General features: G+C 28.5%; 1 long non-coding RNA gene across 1 annotated transcript; it reads left to right on the top strand.

Annotated features, from left to right (window-relative positions):
• The first annotated feature begins 6 nt into the window (after positions 1-6).
• On the top strand, positions 7-9,460 carry LOC115033078. The gene is made up of 3 exons (XR_003838597.1): positions 7-121; positions 547-558; positions 9,449-9,460. It is a non-coding gene; the product is annotated as an uncharacterized LOC115033078 (long non-coding RNA).
• Positions 9,461-17,606: the final 8,146 nt, after the last annotated feature.

The following is a 17,606-nucleotide window of genomic DNA, read 5'->3' on the forward strand; positions in this document are numbered from 1 at the left end:
TTAAATTCAATCAAAATTATTATGTTTTTTAAACATTGTTTAATAATGTTTACATGTTTTGTAGTAATTGGAATTTGGATTATGCCAGCTACTTCTACAAAAGAATTAGATACTTTAAAAGGTATGTATTAATTTATCGATGCAGAATGATTAAAATATTTGCATTATAGTTATTTATTTTGTTGATATTTATCAACAGTGATTTGTAAATTTTTTTAGAATTAATTTTAAAATTTTTATTATGTTAATATGACTTAAAATAAATTAAAATGTATGCCATTTATTGGATTTTAATTGTTTATTATACATGGCGTATGATGTGTAGATAGTAAAAATTTTATACCTCTTCTTAAAGTGTTTTTTTCCTATATAATATACTTATAACATAGTTTATAATATAATTTAATAGTTGATTGAGGTATACAAAATCATCGTATGGATGGTTAAAATTTTTATACTCTTATTTTTATTATGTGAACATTATTATATCGTAATTTGTAAAAATATATATTATTGACTAATAAAAATATTTTGTTTTGTTTTTAGGGTCTTGTCGATGTAATATTTTTCATAAATAACTAATAAACAAATAGTGACTTAAAATATTTATAGTATTCCACTAAATTAAAATATTGATAAAGTATTATGTGTCTTCTTAAGAGGCCGTCCTACCGCCGCTTATTTGGGTGTAAAAACTGTTTTGCGAGTATCAACCTTTCTTTCGCCGTATTTATGATAAAAGTACCAAATTTTCACGATGTATAAAGAAGAAATTTATCTATGCCGTAGCGTTTTTTTTTTTTTTTGTCATATTAATACAGTTTAAGTTATTTATTATGAAACATTTGCTTTTTTTGTTGTTTTTCATTAGCTTATAAAAAATCATTGGGTAATGATTATAAAAAAATGAAAACGCTACAGCACAGATAAAGTTCTTTGCAATGCGCTGTGAAATTTTGGTAATTCTACCATAAATACAGAGCGAGTACATTTGATACCCGCAAAACCATTTTACTATGTTAAGAATCGTATTTTATAAAATTTATCTCGTCGTCGTGCGCCGTCGTGTGCTGCTCCTAACGGAAAAACAGTGAATTATTTTCGCGCGTACTCGGCGGCAGCCACCACTCCACATAAATTCCGCGATATCGTAAAAATGTAGTGCCGTCGCGACCTTGAAAACGTTGACACCATAGAGTGGTACTTATACTCTATATGCGACATTTTACTTAGTAATAATATAATTACGAAGAAAATCATTTTCAATAGTATTGTCGGTCAAGCGCCGCCGCGCCGCTGCCGGCACGCCGTAATAGCAACGCTCGGCACTTTGAACGCAACGTTCAATTTTCGTGGTCTTCGTCTGCTGTAAAACAGTTTCTTATATTAACTTAGTAAATTGTACATTATATTATATAAATAAACAAAATTTTTGTAATTAAATTCTTGATACAATTTATTTTATACATTAATTCAAAATTGGCAATTACCCGTAAAATAATTATTTTACGTCCTTACCTGTTATACAGGCTATAACGAGACCTGACAAACTTTTGTTTTAATCAATATTTTTATAATATATAATTTATTGACTCTTGCACTACATAATATATAGTAGAACATTTTTTATTTTTTAATACTTATAATACAAATTTTAAATCTGATGTAATTTTTTTTTTGAAAATTCAAAATAGACAATTTGTAAATGTGGGTTTTAGGAAAGTGCCAATGTAAAACCATTTAATTAAGTCGCATGTATATTGTTTTTCACAACTTTTTGAAATCTCCCTATTTTTGTGAAATAAAGTTGATCCAGTCGTAATAATCTAGTTAAATTCAAAAAGTGAACATTTTTTAAAAAATATTTTATTAGTATTTTTAAAAAGGTAATTGTTGATTTTTTTTTTTTAAAAAGTTAACCTACTTTAAAATCAATGATAAATAAAAGATTTTGACATTTTAAAAAATCATAAAAATAACCACTTGACTTGGATATATTTCTTTACAGTCAAAAGTTTTTTAAAAACCAGATTTACAAAGTGGCTATTTTGGATTGTCAAAAAATAACTTTAATCAGATTTAATTTTTTTTTTATTTTGTGCATTAAAAAAAAAAAGCGTGTAAGTGGGTGTCTCTCGGCTCTATATTATTAGGTTACAAGTGAGTCACTGTAATATGGATGATGTTAAATTTGAGTTCATTGATATAAAATCATTGTATACGAAAAAATGTATATTTATATTTTGAAATATACGCCTGTTGTAAACTTTGAATACAGCATTATTACGAATTATTGTGATTAACATAGTTTATTTTACTATTATATAGGCATTAGTATAACAGTAGGATAAATTAATTTTAGCCAAAAATTTACATTTGAAAATGTCATTGTGTACATAAAAATATATAATAATGTATTCCAAAAGTTTCTAGTAGGTACCTACGAATAATAATTTTAATTTACAACAAAATAAATAAAATCGTTATTTTAGGTTTTAATATTTAATTTAAACTTAAAAATGTCTGTAAAAATAACATTGTTTAATGTTTATATATTTTTTAGATTTTATGGTTACAGTATGAGCTATTTATGAAATCGTAGTTTTAAAATTTCAATCCTTAGCTATAAAAATGTAATATTTTTAAAAGTTTAACATTTTTTATGAATTTCCACCACGAAATAATTTGTCAACATTCGTGATTTTGATGAATTTTGTCAACATTTTAACTTCAGTCGATTATAAAAAAAAATATATTATTCACTCCACATTTAGATTTGCTCAGATGTTTTTTTTTAATTTCCACTAACAATAACTTATTAGGAACGTTGTATAACATATTTTAAATTTTTTTTTAACAGAGTGAACAATTTGTATCGATAATAATTCAAAAAAGCCTATAAAACTTGAAATTGTTAATAAAGCTCAAAAAATGTCATAATATTATGTTATGGTGCATGAAAATTTCTAATATAAACATTCAGTAAAAATGTCAACTATATCCAGTTATTTTTTTTTACACTAAAACACAAATTTAATTTTTATAAAAACTGGTTTTTCTGTAAACATCTCAGTTATCCTTATTTTTTTGTTCATTTTTCTTGACGTTTTTTAAAACTAAAGAAAATTATTTGCTCTTGATCCCCCAAAGCACCAACTATGATTTCTACCAGAAAAGATACTGTTGAAGAAAATTGATACATTTTTATTTTTCCAAAAGATGATGATAGATACAAAAAAAAACACAAATAACTTGAATAAAAAATAAGCAATCATCAGAAAAAATATTTTTGTGCACGTCTAGAGGTACATTTGAACCTTATATAGATTGAAAAAAATTGCCAAAATCTGAACTTGAAATGTTTATAAATAAAAATTGTGATTACGTATCTTTAATATTTTTTACTGCTATTATAACAACTTATGAGGAATGATGTATTCAATTTAAAAGTTGTTTGACAATGCAAACATTTTTTGTTGATGTACAGTGAAACCTTTATAAGTCGAAATTCACTATCACTGAGGATAGTTTTGCTTAGGTTAGATTAGGCAAGGAAACAGAATTGATTTAAAATTATCAAGGCTCCAGTGTACACAGAAATAAAACTTAAATAAATTAAAAGTTTTTAATACCTATAAATAACTAAAAAAGAGCCAAAATATTTTTAAATTATACATTTCTACCATGTTTAGAAAAAGCTCTTGTAAATATTTGGTTAAAAACAATATCTAGGTACGGTTATTCGTTTTTGAATTACAACAAAATAAGAAAATCATACGATTAGAATTTGTGTATTTTAATGTGAGTTGTGAATATCTAATGTCGAAAAAAATTTAACTTATTTTATTTTATACTATTCAAAATTTTTTTTTAATTCTCATCATAATATTAGGTATATAGAAAACAATAAAATAAACAAATAATATTTAAATTTTAAATACCTAATGTCATTCATTATTGAATTACAATAAAATAAAAAAATTGTTTGATTAGAATTCGTTTATTTACAGGTGAGTATTATCCAATGTCGAAAAAATTTGAACATCAAAAATTCATAAAAAATTTATTTGATTATCCGGTATACCTTTCTTGTTGTTGTTAAAAGTAGGAAAGCTTATTAGGAATCATGCATTAAATTTCAAAATATTAGATATAAATAGAACTTTTTTTATAATTTCCAACTGAAAATCATTAATTGTACAATAATCCGCTTGGAATCTAAAGTTTAGGTTGACATTTTGAAAACTCTATAAAATACAGAGCGAGTAAACTGTTTCCTAATGTAAAGAATTGAAAAATAATTAATTATTTATAATTAATAATTAATTATTCAATATTATTCAGTATTATAATATTAAATAATACGTTCTGGTTTGCGTGGCGTTCCTCACTCTACCGACTAACCGACGGCCATCACGGCCCACAATTGTCACGACGAATTGTGTTTGTATTTTCCACGGAGTTCAAGAGATATAGAAAAATATTATTTAGACAATCAGAGATGGAAATGCTAATACATTATTTATTATTATTATATTTTTGCATGAAACTAACTTTATATGTACACCTCCAACTTCCAAGAATGAGTTTATGTATGCAAACATTTTTTTATCGAGGATTGAAGTAAACAAAGAGGTTATACCTACATTTTGTAATTTGAATCTATGTATTTGTCAATAAAATGTTTCCGTGTGATACTGTTTTATACTATTATATACTGCTGTATGCACGTAAGCACTAAGAAGTTGAGATATTATATGTTTTATATTATATTATAACCTATATTGTTATTATTAGCTATTATTGTTTGGTTTATTAGTGAAAAAACATAATATTTTTGAGCTTATACGGTTTTATTTTCATAATATTATAATGTCACCCAAAAAATTGCGTGCTATTGCAACGAATCAATCACGACGATCGGGTAGAATGTCTTTAAAAAGACGAATGAAAGGAGTTAATATATCTATTATCCTTATTATAATAATCATGCTGTAATTAGTATATTTATATCAGGCCAAAATATGGAATATATATAATTTAATAATTTTATGGATCAGATATGGTGATGGCTTAAATATCATCTGAATTATTTTTTTAATTAGGCAATTGTTTTATAATAATATGATAAAAGCAAAAGAATAAAATAAAAATTATAACATAAATTTTGTCAATATCAAACGAATTAAAAAGAGCACTTCATAAAAGAGCAATTTTTCAACAGTTTTATACTGATCATCGAAATTTTTACATGGGAATTGAGAAAACACACATTTTTTCAGACGTCACCCAAAATGAATACAACGTTTGGGGATATCATATTTTTAAAATAATATCACGTTTGGGTACCAATACGTTTATATATGTACGTAAATAAATGAGTAAATACATCAATACATATAATATCTACTAATCAAAACTATTTAAAAATTTAGGTACCTACTAGGTAATAGGTATAATATACAATATATGAGATTAAACTATCGTACGAGGTACGATAAGTACTTCAGGTTACCTATAAGTTATTACTTAAACGATGTAATAAATTTAATAAAAAAATCTATTTCATCGTAAATCGTAATGAATTTATTATTTTACATATGTACCTATATCAAAAAGTAATTAGGTTATAATTAATGTAAAATCGAGTTATGTTGTTTATTAGTCAAAATATTTCATCAAATAAGACTATTACATAAGCTTTAATTAATAAATATAAAATAGATTGCGAATTGTGGATTAGAAGCAAGCGCGCCGCGTGCCCAGTAGGTACATGAGAAAATATAAGTAATTTACGCACGCAAGTACGTAATGGTCAACTGCATTGACATATGACGCGAAACGTTCAAAACGACCGTTCGTGAAATAATAATGTACCTCTCCCGCGATCACGACGCGCGGACGCAGTCGCGTAGACGATGGGCGTGGTCTCGGCCTGCCGCTACGGCGGCGAGACGGCGCACAACGCCATCTCTTGAGCGTTACATAAATTTCACTATTACCACGACGGCCTCTTAACAATAACTATTAAAATATAACAGTATAGGTACCTAATTATAGTATAACCATCTCATTTTGATGTAGGTGTTTATAAAAAAATATAGGTAATAATTACAATTATAAAATGTGAAAAAATACTAAAAACCAATTTTTATTATGGGGGCCCCCTTATAAATCGGGGGCCCCAAAGTTTTACTTTGCTGACTTACCCACTAGTTGCGCCACTGTAAGTATACCTATAATATGTATGTCTAATATCTAGTCTGACAAACCGTCTCCGCTCAGAATCGTTTTTCTTATACAGTGATATTATATCATTGAATTCAAATTTAATACTATCCATTATACAGTGACCCACTTGTAACCTACTGTACAGCAGAGCGACATCCACTTACCCACCTTTTTTTTTTTTATAGCTAGGGTGTTGATTTTTTTAACTCCCACCTTAGAACATAACAAATAAACAAAACAAAAAAAATCATTTTTAAAACTATTTTGCAGGGCTTGAAACCGTTTTCAAAACCGATTTCAGAAACTGGTATAAACAGATAGCTTATTATATAATCATAACGTGTTGAGTTCTATTGTGGATACTAGTAGTATCCATCTAATGACAAATAATATGCATGATGACCATAATGAACCTGAATACACACAACTGGCCAGTACATTCGAGAGTTCAACAAGTTACCAATCTTCTGATAACGATCAGTGAAAAAAATTACTTATAGAATGGAAACTTGATTGTTTGTACCTAACATGTATGGGTAATAATAATACTAAAATAAATATAAAAATGTTTTATTAAAATTATTATTTTATTTTTAGAGCAACAGATGGATTCGGAGGCCTAGGGCTAATGAATGACAATCATTTAGAAATATTGTTGTCAAATGTTCCACTGGGACATAGAATCAAATTTAAAAATAAAGTGAAAAAATATCAGGAATCTTCAGTTCAAAATTCAGAACACATTACAGTCACTAAGACATCTATAATTATTATAAGTAATGCTGACAACATTTCGGAAAAGGTCAAAGTTACAACTAATAATCAAGTATTTCAATTACACACCATTTTGACAAATTATGCTCAAGGATCTTTCGTTCTGAATTACTTTAAAAACATAACGTTTTAAATGAAAGTTGTAGAAATGTATTAGTTGAAATTATCATTAATGATCTTATAAAACGAGAGACACAAATGACATTCACGTAGGCTAATTCAGTAGCTGATGCTATAACTGGAACTTTTCTCACAGAAATAAAAGTTAGTACCTACCTAGTTTATATTATTTCACCTAAGAGTTTATAAAATTGATGTAATTTAATGTGCTTGTAATTTGTTATAGGATACATATTTTGTAAAAGATGACAAAAATAGTTCACCTAAAGACAAATTATATTCCAAATATTATAATACAATAAGATCAATGAAACACAATGGTTTAATACGAGAAGTTTATAAAGAGAGATCTTCAAAACCATTGAGTCGCACAATGAACAAAGCAAATAGCAAAGTTGGGCAAGTTAATGATATTTTTTAACTCAGTTAAGTTAAGTTAAGCTAAAATCTAAATTAAGTTAATAGTTAAAAGTTAATTCAAAATGTTCTATCAATTGAGCTAAGTTAAAAGTTAACCAAAATTTAATATTAACTTTTTAACTCAAGTTAAGTTACTTAAAAAAAAAATTTGTTGTTTTCATCTAGGTAAAATTAAAACATTTGGTACCTAAAATTGTTCATATTATTAGACCAAAGAACTATTATTATTTTATTTTCCAAAAGGTTTAGACAACAGTCCACATATTTATTAGCATACTTTTAAAATGTGTTCCATCAATTTGTATACCTATTACCTACAATAATTTTGTTATTACTTGTTAGATTATCAATAACACGAACCGCGATTATAGATATCTTTAATCGTGACACCACGGACCAAGGACTAAGAAAATGTTATATTAATTAATAAACTCTGAAAATTCCAGTTGTAACACATACATAATAAGACGTATCGATATCGAATATAGAAACATTGTGTTACCACCACTATGCGTCCAAGCCGCACAGTGGTCTGAAACGTTATTTTAGGCGCTCAAAAGTCCTATTTAAAAATGTGTTAAAAAAAAAAAAATATCAAAACTCCATAATTACATGTTCCTTAACTCAAATATAAAATTTCAAAATCATATATTTATTTTTACCTTTTTAATAACTATTTGAACATGGAAATTGTACGTCTTAGACGTTTTTTAACACTTTTCTTAAGTTTGGTTTCACGTCCGTCTGTGATCAAATCTTGCGCGCTCGATTTGAGGCACTTTTTTTTTCATTATTTTTAATGAAACTTAATATTTTATTTATCAGGGAAATATAATTTTTTTATGTTATTTCCTTTAGGTGTATTAATGATATTAGATGGATAAAAAAATATTCATTCAATTTTTTTAGGTTCATAAGGTTTATCGCAATATTCGCAACAATACACGAATTTATTTATTCCTATTTTTTTCCACCAGAAACATGACATGTACCTACATAATATTTCTAAATATATATTGTAAATTTATAATTTTAAATTACTAAATAATGATTATTAAATTGGCAAATTTATGTGACATATCTAAATAATTTATTTTCGAAATTTTAAAAAAGAAAACAATAATAATTTTGTTATAAAATGTATTAACGTTAGTATTTGAATTGGGTATTTTTATGTTATAAACAGAATACAGTTAAGATTAGTTTTATGATGATCAATTATATTATATTGATAATAATATTATTTGAACTTGTTGTTAGTCAGTGCGTAGCCTGCAGTTAGTGTAAATGTGCAGTTGAAACGACATATTTGTATGTAGGTAATATAATATACTTTTAAATCTATAGAGTTTATTCTCATCAGAATATACACTTGTATCATATTTAAACCTTTTGGCCTAGTAAAATAGTACTTATTAAATTACGCAATTTATACAATATATAATATAATATATAGTTGAAAAACGTACCCTAACCATCATTATGGATAGCCAACTTGAAGGTAAGAGACAATTTATATATTTTTTTAATATTTTTCGGTAAATACAATTACGCTCAATCAGTTATTATTACGTATTTTCAGTTGATCTCGTGACTAACAATAAGCGTCAAAAATGTATTTTGAATCGTGAACTGTATGAAGTTGTACGTAATAAATGTTCTATGCAATCCGTGACAACTGTCAGTACAAGACAATTATTGTTTGTTTTTATTCAAGATAAATTCAGTGGTTCGAAGCGGAACAGTGTTTATATTAAAATAATAGGAAGTGCAATTTTAAATTTTTCTTTAGCAATATCTAAAAAATGGATAAAAGCATGCCGGAATAATAATAAATTTAATAAAATGTATACCGAATATTGTCCAACTTTTAAAGAGGTAACATCATCTGATAAACCTTCAGATTTTCTAAAGTCTCACGCCAAATTTGACACTTTAAAAATTATACCACTTACAGCTGATGAAGCGTTGGCATTTTTAATTGAAAATGATTTAACAAAACAGCAATATTTAAATATAAGATTGACTGCGAAAAAACATAATGCTGATATCTATCCACCGTACGATACAATTATTGCAGCAAAAGCACTGTGTTATGCCGAAAATTGTATAATATCTGAATCTTTTTGTGAAATAGAACTTCAGGATCTTCTTAACCACACTGTTTATGTTTCCAGAATACTCAGATAAAAGTACAAAAACATTAAATTCGTTGTTTTCAGAAATGGAAATAAATGAAAATAAATAATCATATATTAAAAATTATTATTGTTTTCTTTTTTAAAATTTCGAAAATAAATTATATAGATAGGTATCTCACATAAATTTACAAATTTAATAATCATTATTTAGTAATTTAAAATTATAAATTTACAATATACATTTAGAAATATTATGTAGGTACATGTCATGTTTCTGGTGGAAAAAAATAGGAATAAATAAATTCATGTTTTATTGCGATAAACCTCATGTAAATAATTTCTGGACGCAAAAAAAAATTACTTTTCCAAAATCCTGGAAACTTTCTTTATTTTAGGTATACATCAGATTTTGGGTAAAATTGAGTAATTTTTATTTACACACTAAAAATAAAATCTCAAAATTTAAAATATTTTCAAATAACTTCGTATTGTCAAAAAAAAAAAAAAATTTGAATGAATATTTTTTTATCCGTCTAATATCATTAATACACCTAAAGGAAATAACATAAAAAAATTATATTTCCCTGATAAATAAAATATTAAGTTTCATTAAAAATTACGAAAAAAAACGTCTAAGACATACAATTTCCGTGTTCAAATAGTTATTAAAAAGGTAAAAATAAATATGATTTTGAAATTTTATATTCGAGTTAAGGAACATGCAATTATGGAGTTTTGATATTTTTTTTTTTTTTTTTTTTTTAACATATTTAAATAGGACTTTTGAGAGCCTAAAATAACGTTTCAGACCACCGTTCGCCGCCGGAAATCGGAATGCTGGATGTCGGCGAAAACGTCGAATTAATAATAAATTATCCAAAAATAAACGCGGTATTACTAAGAACCATAGACTGTCCACGCTACCTTCTATACAATTGTTCAGGGCTTAAAACAGTTATCAATAAAGTTGGTAATCGGGTCCGGTAGGAGCCGAAAATTTTTGAAAACCGGTAACCAGTTATCGTTTAATTTTGATATTTTGGTAACCGGTAACCGTTTCTTTAAAGATATTTCAAACACTATGACAACCGTTCATCGTTTAAAAATCTTTGATAAGGTTTTTTGGTAATCGGTTACCGGTAAAAACCGGTTTTAAAAATAATTTTTTTCAATTTTTTAATCATGTTTTTAAAACTGTTTATTTAGGCCATTCGTGGGTTTATAACATAACTATTGTTATTACAAAATCAAAAACTTAATATGCTTAAATTTGGTCGATTTCCATCAATTTAAATATTTATTTTTTTAAACTGCTTTAAAGTTTAAGACATATGATCAAAATAATGGCAATCTTAATAAATCAAAAAAAAAAAAATTGCATAAAAAAATGTTATTTTTATAATTTTCTTATTTATACTGTAAAAAACCAAAATTAAATATAATAACTTTCCAAGATAACACTTAGAGTGATACATTGACACGGACCTTTTCGGTTATATTGTATATATTACAGTACCCCAAAATCTGGATCTGCAAATCGAGCATTCTACACTCGACTTCGGACCGACCCTTGGAGCAAACACTATAAATAACAAATGCATAACCAGGAGGGTTTGGACTCTGGGACTTGTAATTTAATTTAACTTATTATAAATATATGTAAAATAAAGTATAATGTGATAAAAACTAAAAAATGTTAAACAAATTGCTTAAAATTAAACTTGGAAGGTCCTCTACCTATAGTAAGTTGTGGCACTGTATATAAATGTGTATATTTCTAAGAAACAAAGATCAATAAAAAAAATAACGTAAATACTAATAAATAATACTAAATAGTTGTAAATACTAAATGGACTGAGCCCCTATTCCATCAATTATTTCTTAATAGGAATCAGTGCACGAAGACGACGACGTTTATGACAGTATTATAATATATAGCTATAGACTTATACGAATATATGATATTATTAACATAACTAAAAGCGGTTATCGGTTTTCGGTTCTCAAATTTACGGTTTTTTACCGGTGTTCGTTACAAACCGATTACCGGTTTTAAGCCCTGCAATTATTAATTCGTAATAAGTATAATATAATAATAATAGGAATATAACTGGCGACGATGGCGAAAAATAACGGGCATTGATAATATTCGTAATTTAATAATATTATAGGTATGTTAACTCAAGTTAACTTAAAGTTAATTCAAAAATTCCTTAAGTTAATAATCATAAAAAATATTAACTTATTAAGTTACCCTGAAAAAATGGCAATGAATACAAAAAATAAAATAAATCAAACGAAATCCTGAGTTAACAATATTGTTTAATGTATTAACTTTATTTTATTTTTAAATCACTTTATGTAAAGACATTAGACAATTTACATTACAGTTGAACTTGAACAGACACTTTCAAAATTCAAAACACAATCGCTGATACTAGTGTGGTGGGCCAGTGGCCTCACCACATTGCTCTCACCCCTCCGGTCTCACCCCCCAACGTTGGCAACAACGCTCGGCACCTCCACGGCGTTCGCGCCTTCGAAGTGTCGGGCGGCCGCAGTGTTGCCAAATGGTACGATCCTGGTGGGGAAGTACGATAATTTTACCTTATACAAGATCCCCCATCAGGCTTTAGGATGGGGGATCGTACCAACTAACTACCAACTACCAAGACGGCAAGACACCATGTGTCCAAGTACCAATGCAGTTTTACATAAAAAAAAAAATTATTTCGATTCTTAAAATAGCGTTGGTATTATTATGTGATTATTATAGCATTTATTATTATTATTTATGTTTATTCCCAACTGTAATAGTTATAATAATATCTAATAATAAATAATAATAACCTCAATAACACGATTGAAAAATATTTATATTTTCATTAAATTGATTTGATTTATTCTGCCAGTCTGCCTAACCAGTAGTAACCACCATAGTGCATATTGTGTTAATCGTTAATATATTATAGTGTCTTCCTCGCGGTTTTTATTGTAGATAATTAATATAAGTCGTAAATCGTGATCATTATTTCAACGTGACTGTTCTGTCTTATATTTTTTAACAATATGAGTGATTCAGATGATGACCCACGTTTGAGAACTCCAGAAAAAGTTAAGCGATCGAGAAATGAAGGTTCAGTCAAATTCAGTCACAAAAAGCAAAAATTTCGCAACGAATGGATACAAAAAAACGAATTTAAAAATTGGTTGGTCCCAGTACAAAATGACAATTTTAAAGGTAAATGTAAATTATGCAATACTGAAATGACAGCTGAATTAACAGGAATAAAAAAACATATGACATCTTAAAAACACCAGGTTATAATTCGATCAACTGAAATATGTGAAAAATCATTACCGTGTTATTTTAATGACAATTCAAAAAAAAAACTTATTGAAGACACTAAGAAAGCCGAGATATTACTAAGCGGTTTCATTTCTGAGCATAATTTGTCTTTTAACATTATGGATCATTTAACTGCTCTTTGCAAAGAAATTTTCGTTGACTCTAAAATAGCCTCAAATTTAAGCATGGGTCGTACTAAAACAGCTGCAATAGTAAAAAATGTCATTGGAAACTTACAAATTTAGTGTAATCATAGACGAAAGTACAGATATTGGTACAATAAAAAGTCTATGGATTTGTGTAAAATACTTTGACTCAAAATTAAACAAACTTGAAACAAAATTTTGGAAATTAATACAGCTATTCACAGACTCCGATAGTGCTAATATTGGTGCTACAGCGGAAACAATATTTAATGGATTATATTGGATTGTTATTTTTTATCAATTATCATACTTATGATAATCAACGTTTTACTTGAGCCAGAACCACAGATTAATAATTATATGAAAATATTTCCGTTTAAAATTCCGTTTCGGTGCAAATTTTCGTATATTGCTGTAAGTCTACTGATATGTGTATCGTGTATGATACATTGATATTTGATAATAATTAATATGATTGTATTATCTAAACGAGAACCGAGCGTAGCGAGGTTCGAGTTTTTTTTTGTTAATGGTACGATCATTTTATTGGAAAATCGATAATTCTGACCAACGCTTACGATAATCCCACTTTTAAAATTTGGCAACACTGGGCGGCCGACACAGCTAGTCCTTTTCGCACCTGCTACGCGTAAGGCCGCGTGTACATTGGCGAGCGGCGAGCGTCGAGCGTCGAGCGGCGCGTCGCAATAAAATTTTCAGCCTATGTAAATTATATTGAAGTGTGTACATTGACCGCGGGCGGCGAGCGGCAGCGGCTATATACTAGTAGTATAACTGACGTATTATCACCCTCAGCTGAATCAACAAAACATTCACTTTCTATGCCAAAATCCAAAAAAAAGAAAAGGCGCGCCGATGAAGACGACACTCACACATTTTTGGAACTGGAAAAACAAAAAATAGCTATACTTCAAAGAGCACAGGAACGAGAAACTAAAACAAATGATGATCCAGATGCACAGTTCCTATTAAGTTTCCTACCATACAGTAAAGAATTTGATCCACTAGAAAAACTGGAGGTAAGGGCTCAAATTCAGAATGTAGTGTTGAATGCCTATAGAATGAAAAAAAATGTTCATCAAAATAATTACCAGCCTTATCAACTTCCTTCATCAACCGCAGCCTTTCCATTTACAACTAACGAATCATCTCAGTGGGTTTTACCTAACAACACTACTACAACTAGGTCCAACTCAGAATCTTTTCAATCCATTGATCAAAATGAACCGATTACTTCAAGTTTGAGAAATAATCAGACTACTGAGTTAATGTTGCCGGTAAATAGTAAAGATCCTTATAATCATATTCTACTGCAACCATTTTGAAAAAAAATTATCATACAAATATTTTATCATAGATATACTCATAGGCAATGCAGTATTTACTATTTTAAACTTGTATGAATATATTGTATATTATGTATTATTAATTTTAACATATAAAAGGAGAACATTATGTTTATTTAATATTTTTTTAATCACCTCAGTAATAGGTGAGTATTTTTTTATAAATTATGTATTTAAAATGTATTTATCTTGTTATTAAAAAAGTACAGTTTAATTGTTTGTTTAAACTATTAATATCTTTAAAATAATAATAATAAATAGCGAAATTGATTATAATGTTGCTTACCTTAAAGTTACATACAACCTTTCAGCATTTGAAATCGGCTTCTTAAAATTAGTCGTTTTCTTTTGAATTCGTTTACCGATTCTCTTTAAAATAAAGTCGTAAGTCCCAATCGACATTCGGAGGTATTCGAAAAATTTAGTTGGTGATTTTCTTAAATCAGCATACAAATGATGGAACTCTCCATACATTTCCCGGGTGCGGTTAATCGGGTGAACGCCAACTCTTTTTTTTTTAACATTTTACTTCGTAAAATCGGATTGTCTAAGATTAAAGAGAGACGTTCCACTGTGATGAACGACATTTTCACAGAACAGATGAACTACAACTGTAAAAATAGTGCAAATGTATATTTGTCGTTGAATGAAAAACAGCATGCCGCTGAAAAATAACGCTCCTCAATGTATACACATAGCCGCTCACCGCTCGCCGAGCGTCGCCACCACTGACGCTGCCGCTCGACGCTCGACGCTCGCCGCTCGCCAATGTACACGCGGCCTAACAACCTCGTCCGTTCGCACCCGTGATTTTCTCGACTCGACCGCACGTGCACGAGTCCTCCTGTCCGCCGTCTTGCCGCCACGACCACAGGTTCCTGGGCTTTGCAACGAGGACACGACCGTCCAAAAACGTCATCGACCATCTCGCACGCGACTCGCAACAAGCATATAACCTCCACAACGTACGCGAGACCGGCATTCGCCTTAATTATAAATTGTTAATTACTGTTCTAATAAAAGTTATCCAAATTCATCGCACATCTCGTGTTTTGTTATTTCGTGTTGGCCGCGACGAAATCCAACGAGTCGTCGGAGCGCCACACTAGCAAAAGCAAAATAATAGATAGTACTATCTTAAATCGTGGATAATACACTTTTTGCAGTATGCCCACTCGTAAGATATGTTGATTTTACGATTAACCTCTAGTTAACTAACTGGCACATTAATTTCACTTGATAAACAGTGCACTATTTAACCGCCGCTTTAAACGATGGTTTAATTTATCTGGTAGTTAACTAACTGGCAGTTATTTGATATATATGACAATTGAAGAATCGGGCTCGTTAATGCCCAGCCTTGGAAAATAGTATACTTGCTAAAATAATTAATTATAAATAATTATTCAAAAAATATTTCAATATGTATTAAATTCCTCATGAAAATGTTAACATTTATTTAAGTTATCTGTGTATTAATATTACTACCTACCTATATACCTGCTCTATTTGCTTTGAGAAGACGGGCGGTCTTTTTTAGGTCACTTGGACTCATGTACTAATGTATTATTATTCATTGTTTATTTTTTAATTGTCAACTAATATTTCAGGTGCACCAAAGCTATCACAATATGAAATTAGAGTTCTTAATGAAGGAGTAAAAATGCTTTGTTAGTTTGAACTTGTAACTAAAGAATTTTCCACAGAAAAACATGTATCAGCAAGTAAAATAATTAAATTAACAGCTATCTTGGATACAAAATTAAATAATTGGCACAACATGCACAACTGAAGAAGCACAACATTTGTTAAATCAACTCACAATAGGATTTTATGAACATTTCCAGAGTGTAGAAAAAATGAATTTACTAGCATTAGGTATCTACAATTATAGATCCTCGATTTAAACGTATTCATTTTCGAGAACCATTAAATGCAGCAAGTGCAGTTCAATTTATCCATGAAGAGATTAAACGTACAAATAACCTTCCTGATAATTCAAATCAAACTGAAATTGAACTAACTTCTAACACCAGGCCACAAGTTCTTAAAGAATACTTATGGGATGAACATGATTTGCATGTTTCGCAGCAGTCTTTCTAGTTTCTAGTAAAAATGACTCATACCTGCCTTCCATTAAATTATATCTTCAATTTAACGTTGAAGATCATACATCACCAGTTAAATTTTGGGGAAATAGTTATAACAAAAGGTAATAACCTTTCGGATGGTAATATATTAAGTGACTGTCGTTTTCAGTTACTATCTAAGCGTTTTGAAAAATTGACATCTTTATTATCAGTGGATGAAAAATATTGGAATATTTAAACAGCGAACTAAAAATATAAATCAGATATATAACAATAATTACCTAATAACCTATTATTTTAATTTTATGTTTGACGTTGTAATTATTTAAATACACAATTTTTAATTTTATTTTTAATTTGTATGAGAATTTTTTTTTGTTTGATATAAAAATATCGATATCAATAAATTGAGTTATGATATATCGATATTTTTTTTGTACAGACATGCCTAGTTGCTTAACAACGACACAACACTACTGTATCGGCAAAACAAATTAACACTAGGAGCGCTGTCAATGCGTATCGTAGTGATGGTTAGGCAAGTTCCCCCCTACGACGAGCCAGGATATTGTATTTATTTTCCCGACATTTCGCATACATTTTGTCTTCAGTGAAGTGTATATTTAAGTGTAATATTGATAACACATTGATAATATTAGTAGAAAATGTACTTACCAACGTATACAGATAGCCATAAAAGCGTATAAAGTTTCGATAAAAAAATATTATAGAAAAAGTAAAATAAGCAATATAAAAGTTTAAAATTATATCTATAAATTCCAAATATGCGAGTTGAAGATTATGCCACCAGAGCGCGTATCGTTAACTTGCTTTACCAATATAAAGAGCACGATTAAAGATATTATACTGGTTACACATCGAGACTGTATAACACGGCTCGAAAAGCGCGATTGAAAATGTACTGACTAGTAGCACTATCTAGTGGTCTCTTCAACTTATTTAACCAC

This window comes from Acyrthosiphon pisum, chromosome X (genome assembly GCF_005508785.2).
Source record: "Acyrthosiphon pisum isolate AL4f chromosome X, pea_aphid_22Mar2018_4r6ur, whole genome shotgun sequence".
Taxonomy (NCBI): domain Eukaryota; kingdom Metazoa; phylum Arthropoda; class Insecta; order Hemiptera; family Aphididae; genus Acyrthosiphon; species Acyrthosiphon pisum.